The sequence below is a fragment of the Chlorocebus sabaeus genome, chromosome 17, assembly GCF_047675955.1.
Source record: "Chlorocebus sabaeus isolate Y175 chromosome 17, mChlSab1.0.hap1, whole genome shotgun sequence".
Taxonomy (NCBI): Eukaryota; Metazoa; Chordata; class Mammalia; order Primates; family Cercopithecidae; genus Chlorocebus; species Chlorocebus sabaeus.
Genome location: NC_132920.1, coordinates 29,749,835 through 29,766,874, shown reverse-complemented (window position 1 = coordinate 29,766,874; position 17,040 = coordinate 29,749,835). Strand labels below are relative to the sequence as shown.

At 44.4% G+C, this 17,040-nt stretch overlaps 1 long non-coding RNA gene across 1 annotated transcript; it reads right to left on the bottom strand.

Moving 5' to 3' along the window:
• Positions 1-268: 268 nt before the first annotated feature.
• LOC103221849 (uncharacterized) lies at positions 269-16,713 on the bottom strand. The gene is made up of 4 exons (XR_012089094.1): positions 16,612-16,713; positions 14,385-14,518; positions 4,943-5,008; positions 269-1,135 (listed from the first exon to the last, which is right to left on the bottom strand). It is a non-coding gene; the product is annotated as an uncharacterized lncRNA (long non-coding RNA).
• Positions 16,714-17,040: the final 327 nt, after the last annotated feature.

The following is a 17,040-nucleotide window of genomic DNA, read 5'->3' as shown; positions in this document are numbered from 1 at the left end:
GGAAATCCCACTCAATTTTCATGGACCAGCTCCACCTCACCTCCTCCAGGAAGCCTTCCCCACGCAGCGTTCCTGGTTCTTTCTGTTGGAAAAGTGTGCACATTCCCAAAGCCACTACAGCCATCTCCTTGCAGCACTTCCTGCAAGTTGACTGTGAGGTCCTGGAGAACAGAAGTAGCATCTCACTCACTTTCATTCCACTCCCCCACCCTCCTTGAGCAGTACAGGGCCTGGTTCCTAAAGGGATGTAAATGAAGGAAGGGTTCAACATAAATGAAAGAATACTTTGTAGCAAGGTTTAAATTTGGGGAGGTCTTCCAACCTGGATCTTAACCTTGAACTATGACCACAGTCTTCTCAGCCATGAGGGATAGGGGTCGCCTCTTTAGGAGCCTCTCAGAAGCTCATTTACTGAAAGAGTGTTCTGGCCATTCATTCAATGTTATGACTGGGAAGTCAAGTGAATACTGAACCCTGGCCAACAGCCTAGATTTCCATTCCTCAGTCCAAAGTGTTTTCTGCCTCTTCACACAGTTATGATACTACTAACAGCATGTTTACAATGTTGAACAGTTTACTAAATGGATTCAGATACATGATTCCATTTGCTTCTCATCACTGCTTAAATTAGATATCATTACATTCCCATATTTCAAATATGGTATGAATGTTCAAACTCACATCTTTTAACCCAAAGCACATGCAAAGTTGTCTTGAAAAGATAAAATTTCATAAAATAGATGATAAAATGGTTATAACAAATAATAACTTTCCATGGTATTTCCCTGCAAGACAGACGGACACACACACACACACATACATGCATGCACACACACACACACACACACACACACACACACACTTATCTGCTATATTAGTTTCCTAGGGCTTCCATAACACATCACCATAGACTGTGTGGCTTGAAACAATAGACACATTCTCTTACAGTTCTGGAAGCAAGAATTCTGAAATCAAGGTGTCAGCAGAGCCATGCTCTCTCCAAAGGGTCTAGGAAAGAATGCTTCATTGCCTCTTCTAGTTCCTGGTGTTTGCTGGCAATCTGCAGCATTCTTTGGCTTGTAGATGCCTCACTCCAATCTCTGACCGCATTTTCACATGGCCGTCTCCCATGTGTCTGTGTCAAAATTTCCCTCTTCTTATAATGGGCCACCATAATCCAATATGATCTCATTTAAACTTGATGAATAGACCCCTCCCCCTTTTTTTTTTAGAGACAAAATCTGGCTCTATCACCCAGGCTGGAGTGCAGTGGCATGATCTCGGCTTACTGCAACCTCCGCCTCACTGGCTCAAGTGATCTTCCCGCATTAGCCTCCCAAGTAACTGGGACTACGGGCACACAGCACCATGCCTGGCTAATTTTTGTATTTTTTTGTAGAGACAGGGTTTTGCCATGTTGGTCAGGCTGGTCTCAAACTCTTGAGCTCAAGCGATCTGCCCACCTTGGTCTCCCAAAGTGCTAGAATTACAGGGGTGAGCTACCTCATCTGGCCAAGACCCTATTTTTGAATAAAGTCACATACATAGGTACCTGGGGCTAGGACTTCAATATGTCTTTGGCAGACACAATTCAACCTACAACTCCATAATCTGTCACCCACAGGAAAGTGGGGACATAAAAAAGAAACAATGCTATTGGAAAAGAGAGCCAAGGGCAACACTTGTGGGAGGCTAAGATGAGGAGAAGGGAAAATAGATAGTGGATATATTCTCCAGGGAGGGTCAAATTTGAGTATCTGACCTGGAAAACCGAAGAAAGGAGAAAAATGGTTTTCAAAAGCTGAAAGAGGAAAAGGCATGGTAGGAGTGGAGAAGTCATTAGGAGGGTGGAAGAGTTGCTCCCTAGGGAGGGAGAGTAAGAGCCACTCCACTCCCAGGGAAATCCAGTGAAAACTGGGGCAAGTGTCAAGAGATGGAGACCCACGGAACTGAGCCTTTTCCCCACCAGAGTGGCCCCCTTGGGGAGGCAGGAGTCTGGGAGCTCCCAAAGCATATTCCCACAGAAACTTTGGGGTCATGAAGTCATCTTGTCCCCTTTCCCAGACCTGTTCCTGCTGCCTGTTTTCGAGTCACTGTTGCTACCAACCCCCACCCAGTCACCCAACCTAGGTGTTATCCTCAACTCTTTCTCTTCCTCATTCTCACAGTCCTTGAGGCCCCAACCTCCTTGATGTTAGCGCCTACCACAGGACTCCACCCACCTTCCTCCTAGCACTGTCTAGATCAGCCCTCACCTGGATTATGACAGTTGCCTTTCTCACCTCCCTGCCTCCAGACTTATTCTGCCCAATCCATCTTCCATTACCCAGGCCAAAGTCTATGCTTTTTTAAAATTTTATTTTGAAAATCTTCTGACAGAAGAGTTGAATGAATTTTACAGTGACCATCCAAATACTACCACCTAGATTTTATCATTAGCATTTTACTATACTTGCTTTATCAAATATGTTTCCATTGATCCATTCCTTCATCCTTCTATTCATCTTATAATTTTTGTATTTTAAAGTAAGCTGCAGATATTCAAATGATTTCTAAAAATATAATCTGGTCATGTTAGAACTTGTTGGACTTTCAGTAATGCCTCCCTTCTCTAAAGGATAAAGCCTGAACTCCACGTTGGCATGCCTTCAGCCTAACCCCTGCCCCGACCTGCTTCCCATTTTTCACTCTAAAAAGCTCAAATTGCCTAAAATTCCCCACTCACCACACTGTTTACATCTCCCTGATCCGCTTTCATTGTTCGTTTTTCTTAGCTTGTCTTCAGCCTTCCAGGGCCTCAAATGCCTCCTTCCCTGAAAGCCTTTCTTGATCCCCCCATTGTCTCCGACACTAGTTTAGGCACCACCACTATGAGCACATAGCAGTCCCCAGGGCATAGCTTGATCACTGCATTAATCTCCACAAATCAAGATGATCTGTTTATGTGTGTTTCTCACCTCTACTCCGATTGAGAGCTTCCTGAAAATTCAGGGATCCTGTTTTATTTGTCTATTGTCCTTGGCACCTAGAACAGTCTGTGACATGTGTGGGTGCTCCATAAATATTTGTTGAGTGAATGCATTACTGGCTTTGTCCTTTCTAAGAGCACCTCCTGCCTTTGTACTGGCTTCTCCCACACAACATGGGGCCAGGTATTCAATGCAGATCCCAGAGGGTTAAGAAGGAAGCAAAGAACACTGAGTGTTATCCGTATTTTCCAGCCAAAGACCCCCCAGGAACATAACGGTCATTAAACACGCTGAATTTATTACTCCTTGTAGCAAGGAAGAATGTACCCCACGGGGAGTGAGGGACATCTCAATAAGAGTGTTAGGAAAAAAGCTGTGATAGGATTTGGGTTTTGGTTAGGTGATTTGGTGAAAAGTCTAAGGAAGTGGGGGTTTGCTCTAGATTAATGCTGCTAGAAAGCAGAGCATTCTGTGAATGAATATCCAAATAAATATTTTCTATAGGGAGGGAAGACTAAAATGACGGGAAAACTATAATTGGTAAAGAAGTAGCAAACATTTCTGTTAGCCAAGAGAAGGGGTGTTTGGTATTTTGTGGGTGGCACAGTGACCTTTTTTTGGGTCTGTGCTCAGAAAAACTTATGAAGCGACCTTACATTGTCTCACTTTATCAAGGTCTAAGAGTAAACCTGTCTGAGATTGGTATTCTGTGATATAGTACATGCCTAATAGGTGAATAACATGGTTTAGCTGTGTTAGGCCAACTTCTGAATGTCAGAGGCTGCTCTTTTTTTTTTTTTTTTTTTCTCTCAGGGTTTAGGTGGGGAATTGGGAAAAAGATGAATTAGTGGAGTTGGGGCATGTGTATATACGTGTGCAGAACAGAATCCTGTTCAATGCAAAAAGCTTTTTTTTTTTTTTTTTTTGAGACAGAGTTTCCCTCTGTCACCCAGGCTGGAGTGCAGTAGCACAATCTCAACTTACTGCAAGCTCCGCCTCCCAGGTTCACGCCATTCTCCTGCTTCAGCCTCCAGAGTAGCTGGGACTACAGGCGCCCACCACCACGCCCGGCTAATTTTTTGTATTTTTATTAGAGATGGGGCTTCACCGTAGCCAGGATGGTCTCGATCTTCTGACCTCATGATCCGCCTGCCTCGGCCTCCCAAAGTGCTAGGATTACAGGCTTGAGCCACCACTCCCAGCCACAAAACTTTTCAAATAGAGGGTCTGGAGTTTATTTCCAAGGTGTCCACCTCCCCAGTCCAGGCATATAATTCCAGGTCACAGTGCTGACACTTTCAGCCTCCATGGTCATGGAAGGGGACAGATGGCCCAGGTCCCTGGTGGCTCTGAGTTGTGGGGAGGGAGGAGCCAGTGGCCTTGGTTGGGACCTCTCTCAGGCTTCTACCTAGACATCCCTTGTTCTGCCAGGGCAAACACTCTGAAGCTTGTTTTCTTGGCTGGCTGTTTTTGTTTGTCATCCTGCCTGGTATCACAGCCTCCCGGTGACTCCCAAACCTACTCATTTGAGCCCTGAGGAAAACCTATTAGATATGAATTCTTTGTTGGTTTTGTGACAGTGGCCTCTGACCAGACAGGTTCAGCTCCCTGGACCCCAAGGGCCTTGTTGTCTCTGCTCCCTGCCTTCTGGGGTGATGATCTCACCCTTGCCCCTAGTTTCAGGGATCCAGTGACTCACTGCAGAATAAATCAACAGCATGGCAGATGCTTGGGCACCTGAGGTCTCTGAGGACACTCTCTAAGGATATGGGGCTGTGATCTTTTTTCATTCAGTCTGGTGCTTCTGTCTGACTGTTAGTGATTCCCCTTTCCTGATAAAGCCTTTAAGATTTCCTTCAAATCAGACAGCCCTGAAGTTGCTGCCTCCTGCCTTCATTATTCCTTTCTGCACAAGGCTGAATTGATTCTGTTCTGAAATGTTCCTCATCCCTGCCCTCCACACACATATTCACACAATACGCGGCTTGCTTTTTCATGGCCTCTTGTCTTGTGCTTCTCTTCCTTTTGGTTCAAATCTTCTTTTAAAAAAAAAAAAGAAAAAAAATTTTTTTTAGATGAAGTCTTGCTCTGTTACCCAGGCTGGAGTGCAGTGGCGCATCTCAGCTCACTGCAACCTCAGCCTCCTGGGTTCAAGGGCTTCTCCTGCCTCAGCTTCTTAACTAGCTGGGATTACAGGTGCCCACCATCACATCTGGCCAATTTTTTGTACTTTTAGTAGGGACAGAGTTCCGCCATGTTGGTCTGGCTGGTCTTGAACTCTTGACCTCGGGTGATCCGCCCACCTTGGCCTCCCAAAATGCTGGGATTACAGGCATAAGCCACTGTGCCAGCCAAAAGTCTTCTTTAGCTATGATCTTCCTGAATCCTACTTTGATTTGATCCTTCAGGACATGTTTCTGTGTATTTACACATCTGTGTTTTATACACATAGAAATGTGTGTGTGTTTGTGTGTGTGTGTGTATGTATGCATGTATTTTTGAAATAGCTATAAACCAGGGACAGTGGAAATAGTGAGGATATGTGTTTGTGGAACCAAGTGAGGTTGTGGTTATAAGAAAAAGTTATATCTTTCATAACAGAAAATCAATAATAGATAACGCCTAAAATTAGAAGAGTAAATAGTAATAATATCATCCTCGTATTTACAGATGTGAAGGTGAACGCCAAAACAGCTAAAAGAGTTGAAAGTAGTGGAGATGGGGGTGAGGGCTGCCGTTTAAAAAAATTAACTCGTCTACTTGTTTGACTTTTTGTTTGCATGTATAACTGCAATTAAAATCCTGAAAATAATCTAATTGTATTCTGTGTTCCTTTCCCCCCCCCGCCCAACCAGCCATGTGAGGATCTGTCACCCACTCACTTCCTCAGCCCAATTTCTCACCCTTGCTTCCTCTCCCTTGACTCCATTTCCAGGGGCTAGCCTTGTCCACCCCCTCGGGTCTCTCCTACCTGACTGCTCTCCTCCTGCCTCCAATCTATTCTCCACCTGCAGACAGAACAATCTCTACAACCTGTGTCATCAGAGTGTGTTTCACTTCCACTTGAAAACTCTCTGAGACTTGCCTAATGTAATAGGATTGAGTTATGCCCTCAGTATGACAAGCTTCATATCCCTCTCAGCAGCAACCCCAGGCACGCAGCCTGCGCCAGGCTCAGACACGCCTCCTTCTCTTGGCTGCCCTGGCTCTGTACTCCCTCTAACCAAAACCCTTCCCCTGTATGTGTTTCTTTACTATGGATCACAATTTATAGCACATAATGTTCTGCACTTTTTCTTTTAACCATGATCTTATAAATCTTCTCATGTCAACCCAAATAGGTCATCTTCACTATTTTTAACTGTTACATGAATTCAATTACATAATGATATAAAACCATTTTGCATGCCATCTGGCATACAGGAAGACTCAAATATATCCTTATCTCATTTAAGATTTAAGTTCCCATCACCGCAACATAATGGAGAAACACCCTTTGTCTCCTGTAACACTATAGTTGTAAGATTCCTCCTCAACTCTTATTACAGCTATGTATTGTGCCTTTTTAAAATACTTAGTATTTTTTTCATTGAGACAAGTCTTGCTATGTTGCCCAGGCTGGTATCTCACTCATGGGCTAAGTGATCCTCCTGCCTCAGCCTCCCAAAGTGCCGGGATTATAGGCATGAGCCACTATGCCTTGCCCTATGCAATGGTTTTAAACAGATAATGAATTTAATTAATATCACTGTTCTTCCCATTATTTCTGTAGCTTTTCCACCCAGCTCCCTACACATCCCTCTTTTGTGGATCTCAACTCCTTGGAGCTCTCCCACACACTGCTTGCTTGCTTTTCCCTGAAATGCCCTCTGCTATCCCCTTCTGCCATCCACTGGGGAAGTAGTTCCCTTCTTCCCAGACAGCCCCTGTGAAAACTTCTCTAAGCTGTCCTCTCCCAGAGGAGCCTTCAGCCTATGGGCAGCCCCGCCCCCCATCTGGTTTGCACTATTCATATCACTCCTTAACCAGAAGGTCAGTCTTTTGAAAACAGGGTGTCTTAGTATCTTCAGCGCCTAGCATATTGCCTGGCACATAAAAAGTGCCCCATAAGTGTTAGTTGGATGAGAATTCTCAACTTCTAAATGTCTAATCTCATTTTTCTATTTAATATGCCACATACAGAAGCAGGTGCTCTGTGGTATAGAGGAGAATGTACATTCTTACTAGCTGTGTGATCTCGGGCAACTCACATCACCTCTCTGAGCCTCAGTTTCTTGATCTGTAAAATGGGGGTAATGATATCTATGATGAATGAATGATGAAATAAAACATATGAAGATGTTCCAAAAATGTAAAAAGTATTACTATCACTCCTTCTTCAATCTCATATCAAATTTTCCATAGTTCTGACAAAATCTTCTCCCCAGGTCCAGCCCCTTCTGTAAGATCATGTCTCTCCCCCCGACTCCTGATCCTCATTCCTTTCTTTTTCTTTTTCTTTTTTTTTGAGATGGAGTTTTGCTCTTATTGCCCAGGCTGGAGTGCAATGGCGTGCTGGCTCACCACAACCTCCGCCTCCCGGGTTCAAGCAATTCTCCTGCCTCAGCCTCACCGAGTAGCTGGAATTACAGACATGCGCCACCATGCCCGGCTAATTTTGTATCTTTAGTAGAGACGGGGTTTCTCCATGTTGGTCAGGCTGGTCTCGAACTCTTGACCTCAGGTGATTCGCCCGCCTTAGCCTCCCAAAGTGCTGTGATTACAGGCATGAGCCACCATGCCTGGCCTCCTCATTCCTTTCTGGTGCTGTTGTTTTGCCCTCCCATTCCCTTCCTCTAACTTTGTAGGCCTTATTCTTGCCTAATTTCTCTTCAGTGTTCACTTCTCTCTAGCCTTTGCCTTTCTCCTTTCAGCATGGCTCTATCTTCACAGCTTTCTGGAAGCCATCCCAAGAGCTCTTATAGGTTCCTTTCCTCTGCTTCCTTGAAGCTCCTCCCTGCTTCTCCTGCCACATATGCCACCCAGGGGACAGGGGAGCCTCACATGGGCGTGGATAACTCTATCAAGCGCTAGTTTCAAGGACGCTTGAAAAGGTGCCCAGAAATGGCAGATAAAAGTGTGTGAGATACCGTCCTCTGCGGAGGGAGGGGCTGGATGAGGGGAGCCAGAGAGTCCGAGGCAGGTCCCGGGGCCAGTTTTCCTTCCAGAGATTCAGGGCAGGCAGGACAGAGCTGGAGGGGTGTGTTTGGGAGACGGGGGAGGTAACATCTGAGGCTCAGGAGGCAGTCAGAGGGAGTGGCTCCTGAACTAATTGGCAGGCTGGATGCCAGCAGCGTGCCGGTGATGTTTTGGCTACTGGTCACCAGAGGAGAGGAAGGAAGGAAGGGAGGGAGAGTCTGTCATGTGGACTAAGACGCAGAGGCATATGGGGACTGCTGTGGGCTGGCTCTCAGTTCATCAGGCTTTTCTAGGTCACTCTGTGTTGCCGCCTCCCTTGCTGGGTTCCCCTGCTCTGCCTTGTGCTGCCTTGCATGCCCCTGGCTTGGTTTCTCTGACTCACAGTCCACGACCCAGACACTCTTTTCAAGTCTCTGTGTTCCTGGGAGTCAGTGCTCTAACACTGCTGGGGAAGAAGCACTTGAGTCCCAGCATGCAGGCTTTGACCTTTACCCTGCATGGCCCCCAGTTTCCTCCCTGTGACTGGAATGTGACACAAGCTCCTGGAGTAGTTAAGAAAGTAGTAAAATCTTTAATGTTTTGAAAATTATAAAATTACAAAATTATTACTGTGTTAATATGAACTATCCTTGTTCTTTTTGTTTCTCCACCACTCCTAATTTCAGATATGCTTACATCGGGCTGCATAGTTCACAGCGCTGTTGGATGGCCCACAGGCCTCCTGGCTTCACGTGTCCAACATGCCACCATGGTCCTCCTGCCCAGGCCAGCTCCTCACAATTCTTCCCACTGCAGTCACTGGCAGCTCCATTGTCCCCATGCTGGGGCCAAACTTGTTAGAGCTTCCTGCCTCCTGCTTTGCTCTCACACTCCACAACCAATGCAGAAACTCACGTCCAGAAAGCAGTCCCTCCCCATCACCTCCAATCCCTGCCAGGCTCACCTCACCCGGTACCGAAGAAAGTCCTGACAATGACAAGACCCTGCACAGTCGGTCAGTCGCCTATCTGACTTCCTACTCCACACCTGCTGCTCCCTCTGGCCCAGCCACATGGCCTCATGTTAAATCTCAAACACATGAGCAGTTTCAGCACCACAGCCTTTGCCTCTGCCTCTGCCTCTGCCTTTCCTTTCATCTAGATGATCCTTCCTTCAGATGAGCACTAGACGACTTCTCTTACCACCTTCAAATCTTTGCTCAAATAGAATCTATTGAGATTGTAACTCTGTCTACTCCATCCAGCACTCCATCCAGCGTTGAGGAAGGCCCATCTCCCTAGGTGATATTTAAGGAGGGACCTGAGAGATGAATAAGAGATCTTCATGCTCAGAGAGGAGAGAAAGGCATTCCAGGCACACTAACAGCTTTGCATCAACCTAGAGGCAAGAACAATTTGGGCTAATTTAAGCAAAGTTGACACATGATGAGTTGGGAGTAAAGATAGCGCAAGATCATAATGAAGACTTAGAGACTAGAGCAAGCAAAAACTTAAGTTTTAGTAGTGGAATAGGCAAGGAAGATCCAGGGCCACTACTTGCTAATGGCATTCCCCAGAGTTGTGTAAGGCAGTCATCCCAAAGAGAGAAAACTATGCTAGTATTTGTATCTTTCTTCCCAGCTTTATGTTGCTTCATGGTACCTGCCATAGATTCCACTTATTTATTTGTTAATGAGCTGTTTTCCCCACTAGAGTTTAATTCCCATGAGGGCAGGTTCCTGTTTGTGTTGATCTCCACTGAGTCCCCATCTTTCAACACTGTATCTGGCACATAGTAGGTCCTTAATAAGTATTTTTGGATGAATAAATATAAATTACTTTTATCATCCCTAAAACAATTTTTTTGATATAAGTATAATTGTTTTCACTTTGTAGTCACAAAACTAACAAGAGTCAAGTCACATCTTGACACCCTACTATTTCTAAGTGGTGTCAATGTTCCTTCATACTGTATAATTTCTTATCTGGTTTAGTCAAAATTGGCGAAGACTTTAGTTTTTTCAATTTTAAAATGAAGAGTTTGGACTAATGGATTGTCCATTTGCTGGAGGATGATGTCTGCTCCTTCCTCCAGGGCCTCCCCTGCTGCTCCAGTCCAAGTTCTTTTACCTCTTCCAGCCTCACCTCTTCCTGGGGTCTGGACAACAGAGGTTAAATGGTTTAAAGGCCCACTGGGAGACTGTGAATCACAGAAGCACAGGAATCCTTTCCATTTCTAGCTGCCTACACTCCATCTATCTCACTGGCTGAGACTTTGAAGCTGTCGAGGAAATAGGATGACTACAGAGCAGAAAGAAAGGACAGAGAATAAAAAAGAGAAAATAATGAAGGGGAAGGCAGGGAGGAAGGAGAGAAGGACAGAGCAAACAGGTCTCAGTGCATGTTAGGGAATATTCTGCAGAGAGGAGAAGGAGTTATTGTGGACTGTTGTCCAACTGAAACAAAATATCGCATCACTTTGTCCTTACCCCCTCTCTTGTGATCCCGTCTCAACATCCAAAGCTCATTAAGAATATCACCCATTTCTGTAACAGCTTTGCAATTACACAGTCATCCATTCCAGAAATTAGAAATTCATCCTTGATTTTCCCCTCCCTCATTGCCCAAAGGCCACTTCAATGTTTTTGTCAATTCTGTCTATAAAATACAGTTCAAATTGGCCTGCTCATTTTCAGCTCCACTGGATCCCACTATCTCAAGCCATCATCCTTTCTCACCTAAATTACTGGCATAGTTTTCTCTCTTTGGGATGACTGCCATATACAACTCTGGGAATGCCATTAGCAGGTAGTGACCCTGGGTCTCCCTCATTCCATTCCTGTTTATTCCACTACTAAAACTTAAGATCTCGCTTGCTCTAGTCTCTGCCTAAGTCTTCATTATTATCTTGTGCCATCTTTAGTCCCAACTCATCATGTGTCAACTTTGCTTAAATTAGCCCAAATTGTTCTTGCCTCTAGGTTGTTGCAAAGCTGTTACCAGTTCCTGGAATGCCCTTCTCTCCTCTCTGTGCATGACGATCTCTTATTCATCTCTCAGGTCTCCCCCTAAATATCACCTCGGAAGATGGACCTCCCTCAATGTCCCCCACCTAAATTACCTAAATTAAGGACTTCTGCTCTCAGTCTCTGTGCTCAATATTTGTTAAAATGTCAGATTTATCAAATAAAAGTACAGGATGTCCATTTAAATCTGAATTTCAGATAAATAATAAATAATTATTTTGTGTAAGTATGCCCCATACAGTATTTGGGAGATATTTATACTAAAAAATCATTGTTTATCTGAAATTCAAATTTAACTGGATGTTCTGCATTTTATCTGCCAACCCTACATGTGTGGATTGACCTCATTTCCTTTCTATTGAACAGATTGAAAAGTAAAAAACTATTTCTCAGAGTCTTTGGAGCTAGGATTCTGGACATTAATTAAGTCCTTCCAACTAAATGTATTTGTATGAGATTTGAAATGCAGAAATGAGGTAGAGCCTATTTTCCTATAGAAGAGCATGGGTGAGCCCCAATAAACATGAAATGTCCATGGCGGTAGGGCAGCTGGGCCAGTGGACGCTATGCTAGCAGTAGCTGCAGCACTACCGACCTATGGTGATTGACCTTGAAGCCAAGAATCCAGTTAGGACATCCTGACTTTTTTTTTTTTTTTTTTTAAATGAGATGGAGTCTCGCTCTGTCGCCAGGTTGGAGTGCAGTGGTGCGATCTTGGCTCACTGCAACCTCTACCTCCTGGGTTCAAGCAATTCTCCTGCCTCAGCCTCCTGAGTAGCTGAGACTACAGGCATGTGCCACCATTCCCAGCTAACTTTTGTATTTTTAGAAGAAATGGGATTTCACCACGTTGGCCAGGATGGGCTCGATCTCTTGACCTCGTGATCTGCCTCCCTCAGCCTCCCAGAGTGCTGGGATTACAGGCATGAGCCACTGCGCCCAGCCAATATTTTTTTCTTAATTGAAATAGGTGCCTAAAAGACAGGAAGGAACGTGCTCCTGCATTCTTGAGGGATGAGGATCAGAAAGTTTTCCCTACTTACGCACCAGCTAGGTCATCTCTCTGGGCATCAATTTTCTTATTCATATTGTAAGGGCTAGACGACACATTGTTAATGCTCCCTTCAACTCTAACATTCTACAAATCTATGATTCTTTGATGTATTTAATAGAGGTGGGAGCCAGAAAAAAATTAGCTACATTTGGTGCACTTACTAGCGATCCTTATACAGGATAATAAATAACTTGTTTGGAAGACCTATTCTCCCTGATGGGGAAGTGGACATGGAAATGAGATTATCATCTTGAATGTAAATAATGTGAAGGGGGATGGGAATTAGAAAAGAAAACTGAGAGAAAAGACTACTAGGACAAAATGAGCTTCAAAATACGTAAATCATGCTGAGTGTGGTAGCTTATGCCTATTATCTCAGCTGTTTGGGAGCTGAGGCCAAGGTGGGGGATTGATTGAAGCCAAGAGCTTGAGAACAGCCTGGGCAACGCAGCCAGAACCCATCTCTACAATCAAGTCAATCAATCAATCGATTAGACCATGTAAATATCACACTTACAGCTCCTCAGTGTCATTCCATTGCTCTTAGAACAAAGATCAACTCCTTATCCTGGTCCCTAAGGTCCTACACAGCTTGGCTCTTAGTACCTCTCCAATCTCACAACAAACCATTGTATTACACTTCGTACATTCAAGATCTTTCGCACTTCAGGGCCTTTGCATCTGCTGTTGTTGCTCTCCCCTAACTCTTCTCACTGTGGCTCCCTCTCATCACCTTCTCAGAGGAGCTTTTTCTAACATCCTATTAAAAGTAGTGCACACCTCCTCCAGTTAATTCCTCTTATATTACCCACTTTGTATTCTTCAAAGCACTGATCACAATCTATAATTATCTTGTTAATTTATTTATTTACTTGCTTATTGTTGGCCTTTTTCAGTGGAATCTAAATTACCAGAGGACAAGGGACTATGACTGGCTTGTTCTCCACTGTTCCTAACTCCTAGGACAATGCATGGTACATAGTAGGTGCTTAGTAAATAGTTGTTGAATGATTAAATGAATGGATGAGTGAATACACAGCTCTTAAAAGGAAACTGCTGGCCAGGTGCAGTGGCTCACACCTGAAATCCCAGCATTTTGGGAGGCTGAGGCAGGCAGATCACCTGAGGTCAGGAGTCTGAGACCAGCCTGGCAAACATGACAAAACTGCATCTCTACTAAAAATACAAAAATTAGCTGGGTGTGATGGCACGTGCCTGTAGTCCCAGCTACTTGGGAGGCTGAGGCAGGAGAATCGCTTGAACCCGGGCGGCAGAGGTTGCAGTGAGCTGAGATCATGCCACTGCACTGCAGCCTGGCGACAGAGCAAGACTCTGTCTCAAACAAACAAACAAACAAACAAACGAACAAACTGGAAGGTGCTAAGGGCTTGGTGAACAAGAAGGCCTTGAAAAAATTGAGAAGACAAATAGTGAACGTTTAAGGGAGAATTTAAATGATGGATAGAAATATTAGTGACATTGACAAGTGTGTTGTTAGAAGGAAAGAGAATAAGTGAGCACCTAGGAGGAACTTGAAGGATGGGCAACATTTCAGAGAAACCGTTAGCCCTAAGCAGAAATTTAAAGGCAGAGAAAGGAAGGAGGCTTCCAGGAGGGACAGAAAAGAGAGAGTAACGTCTCAAAATAAAGAAATTAATATTTAAGGAAAACAATACAGACTTTGGAGCCAGCAGGTTTGAATTTCAGTCCTAGCTCTGCCTCTTGCCGGCTGTTTGAGCCTAGTCAAATCCCTTACCACGCCAGAATCCCAGAGGCCTCACTGTAACACGGCTGGACTTGGCCTTACAGCTGTTCTAGGGTTAAGTGAGAGAATGGACTATGAAGGTGATATTTCTATAACATAGTCATGTATTTGAGTATCAAGATTGATTGGATTAATCTGGCTGGATCTTCTTCCTCTACCCCTGCCTCAAGTCACTCCTCCTAACTGCCTCCCACATCAGGGCAAGTTTTACTCAGAGTCCCTGGAGTAGTTGCATAGGAAAACTGCTCTGGTCTAATAGAATTTCCAGTTATGTTAAAGCATAGTGTAAACATCCAAGTCCTTAAAAAAAATGAGTCATTATAGAAACAATCAAGATTGAAGAAAATCTTTGGGAAGGGCACAGTGAGTGGGAATTGAGAAAGAAATATGGTCTCCTTCATTTGGATTTCTTACCTCCTAGGCCTTCTTTTCCCAATCCAGTTTTCTCCCCAGAGATGCTTCACATTCTTTGTTCAGGCCTTTTCACTTCTCTTCCACTCAACACAACTTTCCTTTCTTTTACAGGTCACCTCCTCCTGGAAGACTTCCTGAAATGATTCCCAATTGTCCTTCAAGCTGTCAACAGAATCCTCACTCACTCTTCCCCCCTCACTGCCCCTTTAAATTTGGTAATGACAGATTTAGGTTGATGATGGATACACTTCATCTGCCTTAATACACACCCCAATTCAGTAATGCTAAATTTTGTTGATGATGGATACACTTTATCTGGCTTATCACACTTCCTAAGGGCAGGAACCATGACTGTCCTGTGATCAGTCTCCCAAACTCCTCCTCATACTTATCCCTCTTGAAAGCTTCTAAAGACTTGTGGGGCTTTTAAAAGCATGAGGATGTTGCTAATTTGGAGGAGAGAAACTGAAGGATAAATAAAAGGATAGAAGGAAAAAAATGAAGAGAAGGAAAAGAAGGGATGGGTCAAGGCCTGTCCCACCTCTAACATTCCCTAGTGCCATGCATGGGTATCGAGCTGTCACACTCCACAACACCACAAGTAGGAGTCCTGGAAGGAGGTGGAAAGGGGTGGGAACAGTTATTTGGGAGGCACCTATGTTAAGGAAGGAAGATGTGGATCCTAGCAGAGAGACAGGATCCTGTCATGGTCAACTGGAACAAGCCAAGCAAAGCCGACACACATAAAATCACATCCACCCTTCCGGCTCTCTGGAAATACAATGAACTCGGGGGTGATTAGAGGATCAAGTGTAGAGTGGTTAGGGATTCTGGAAAGGGAGGGAGAAGGTCTTGAGAAGTGAGATGTTTCCAGGCAGAGTCTGTCTCCAAATGCCTTTTCCCTTACTGGTGTCCTGGAACCATTAGGTATGAACTCATTGTAACCAGGACGTAAAGGCTGAGCTGATGCTTTGTTAGCAGGAATCCTCACCATCTGGTTATGAAAGGTAAATGACAGCTAGTCATGAGCTTCCCAGCCAGACTGAACACCGTATGTTTTATATCACATGAGTGTTTCCCAGCACCGTGCCTGGAATCTGCCAGTGAGGCATGACTATTGGTTGAGAAGGATACGAAGGTCTAAGCAGAGTCAATCAAATGACCCTCTCAGATTGTAAATGAGCAATTCAACAGCTGGGCCTAAGACTCACTGTGTGCCAGGTGCTATTCTAGGTGCAGGGAAAGCAGCAGTGAACATAAAGGTTAGGTCCCTGTTCACTTACCTTCTATTGGACAGAGACAGATCAAAAGTTCATAAATAGATCATTGCAGACAGTAATAAATACCATGGAGATAATAAATATGGGTAAATATATAGTGAATGTCTTTGAGATAGACCACTTGAGATACAGATGGTAAAAGAAGTCCTCTCTGAATGTTACGTTTGGGTTGAGACATGAGTGAGAAAATGGAGAAAGCCATGTGAGGCTCTGGAGGAGCAGGGGCCCAAGTAGAGAGAAGAGCGAGTGCAAAGGCAGTACAGCTGCAGCAGCAGTGGCATGCTCAGAGAACAACAAATAGAAAGCACTGCAGCCAGGGCACAAGGAGCAAAATAGAGTGACAGGTCCACACGAACATCCACCGTTCAAGACCATGGTTCCCCTGTTAGCTAAACACTGGAACCATCTGGAAAGCTTTTAAAACTACTGATACCTGGGACACATCTCCAGAGTGTCTGTTTAATTGGTCTGAGGTGTTACTTGGGCATCAGGAGTTTTAAAGTTTCCCAGATAATTCTAATGTGCAACTGAAGCTGTTAACCGCTGACAAGCCCATGAGGGCCATGGCTAGGCACTTGGATTGATGACAATTGAGGTTCTTGAGGAGTCTCAGAGATATTCCTCCAGTACTTCAAGCCCAGATCCAAAAAGATCATGAGAGGCCTTGGAGTTGGGGATAAACCAGGACAATGAAGGAAAAGAGATAACATGAGACTGAAAAAAAGGTCAAGAGAGGCAGAGACATCCAGAAAATATGACAAATTGGAAGGTGCAACAACACAGAAGTGCAAATAGACTCAGAGAGTCAGAGACTGGAGGAGAAAAGGCAATCTTGTGTATTAGTTTCCTATTGATACTGTAAAAAATTACCACAAACTTAGGGGCTTGAAACAATACACATTTGTTACTTTATTATTCTGTAGTTTAGAGTCTGAAATGAGTCTTACCAGGCAAAAATCAAGGTGTCCGCAATGCTTGGTTCCTTCTGAACGGTCTGCTAGAGAATCCATTCCCTCATCTTTTGCAGCTTCCAGAGGTCACTCACTTCCTTAGCTTGTGACTTCCTGCCTCAGTCTCCAAAGCCAGCAATGTCAGGCGATCATCTCTCTATGCTACCTATCATAGCATAGAAGTGCATCTTTTACAAAATAGATTGCAGTCACAACTGCAGTCTTATGCTTGGATTTCTGTGTGTTTTATGAGCACTGAGCTGGGAGGGTTGTTCCAAGATGAATGTACATGTGTTTGTTTGTGTAGGTTTATCAGGGTGTCATATTTGAGTGTCTCCCTGATAAGTATGGGGGAGGGGGAAGAAGGGTGCCTGGAGGGGGTGCCTAATAAAGTCCTGCTGCTCCATAAAGACTTACTGCTGTTAT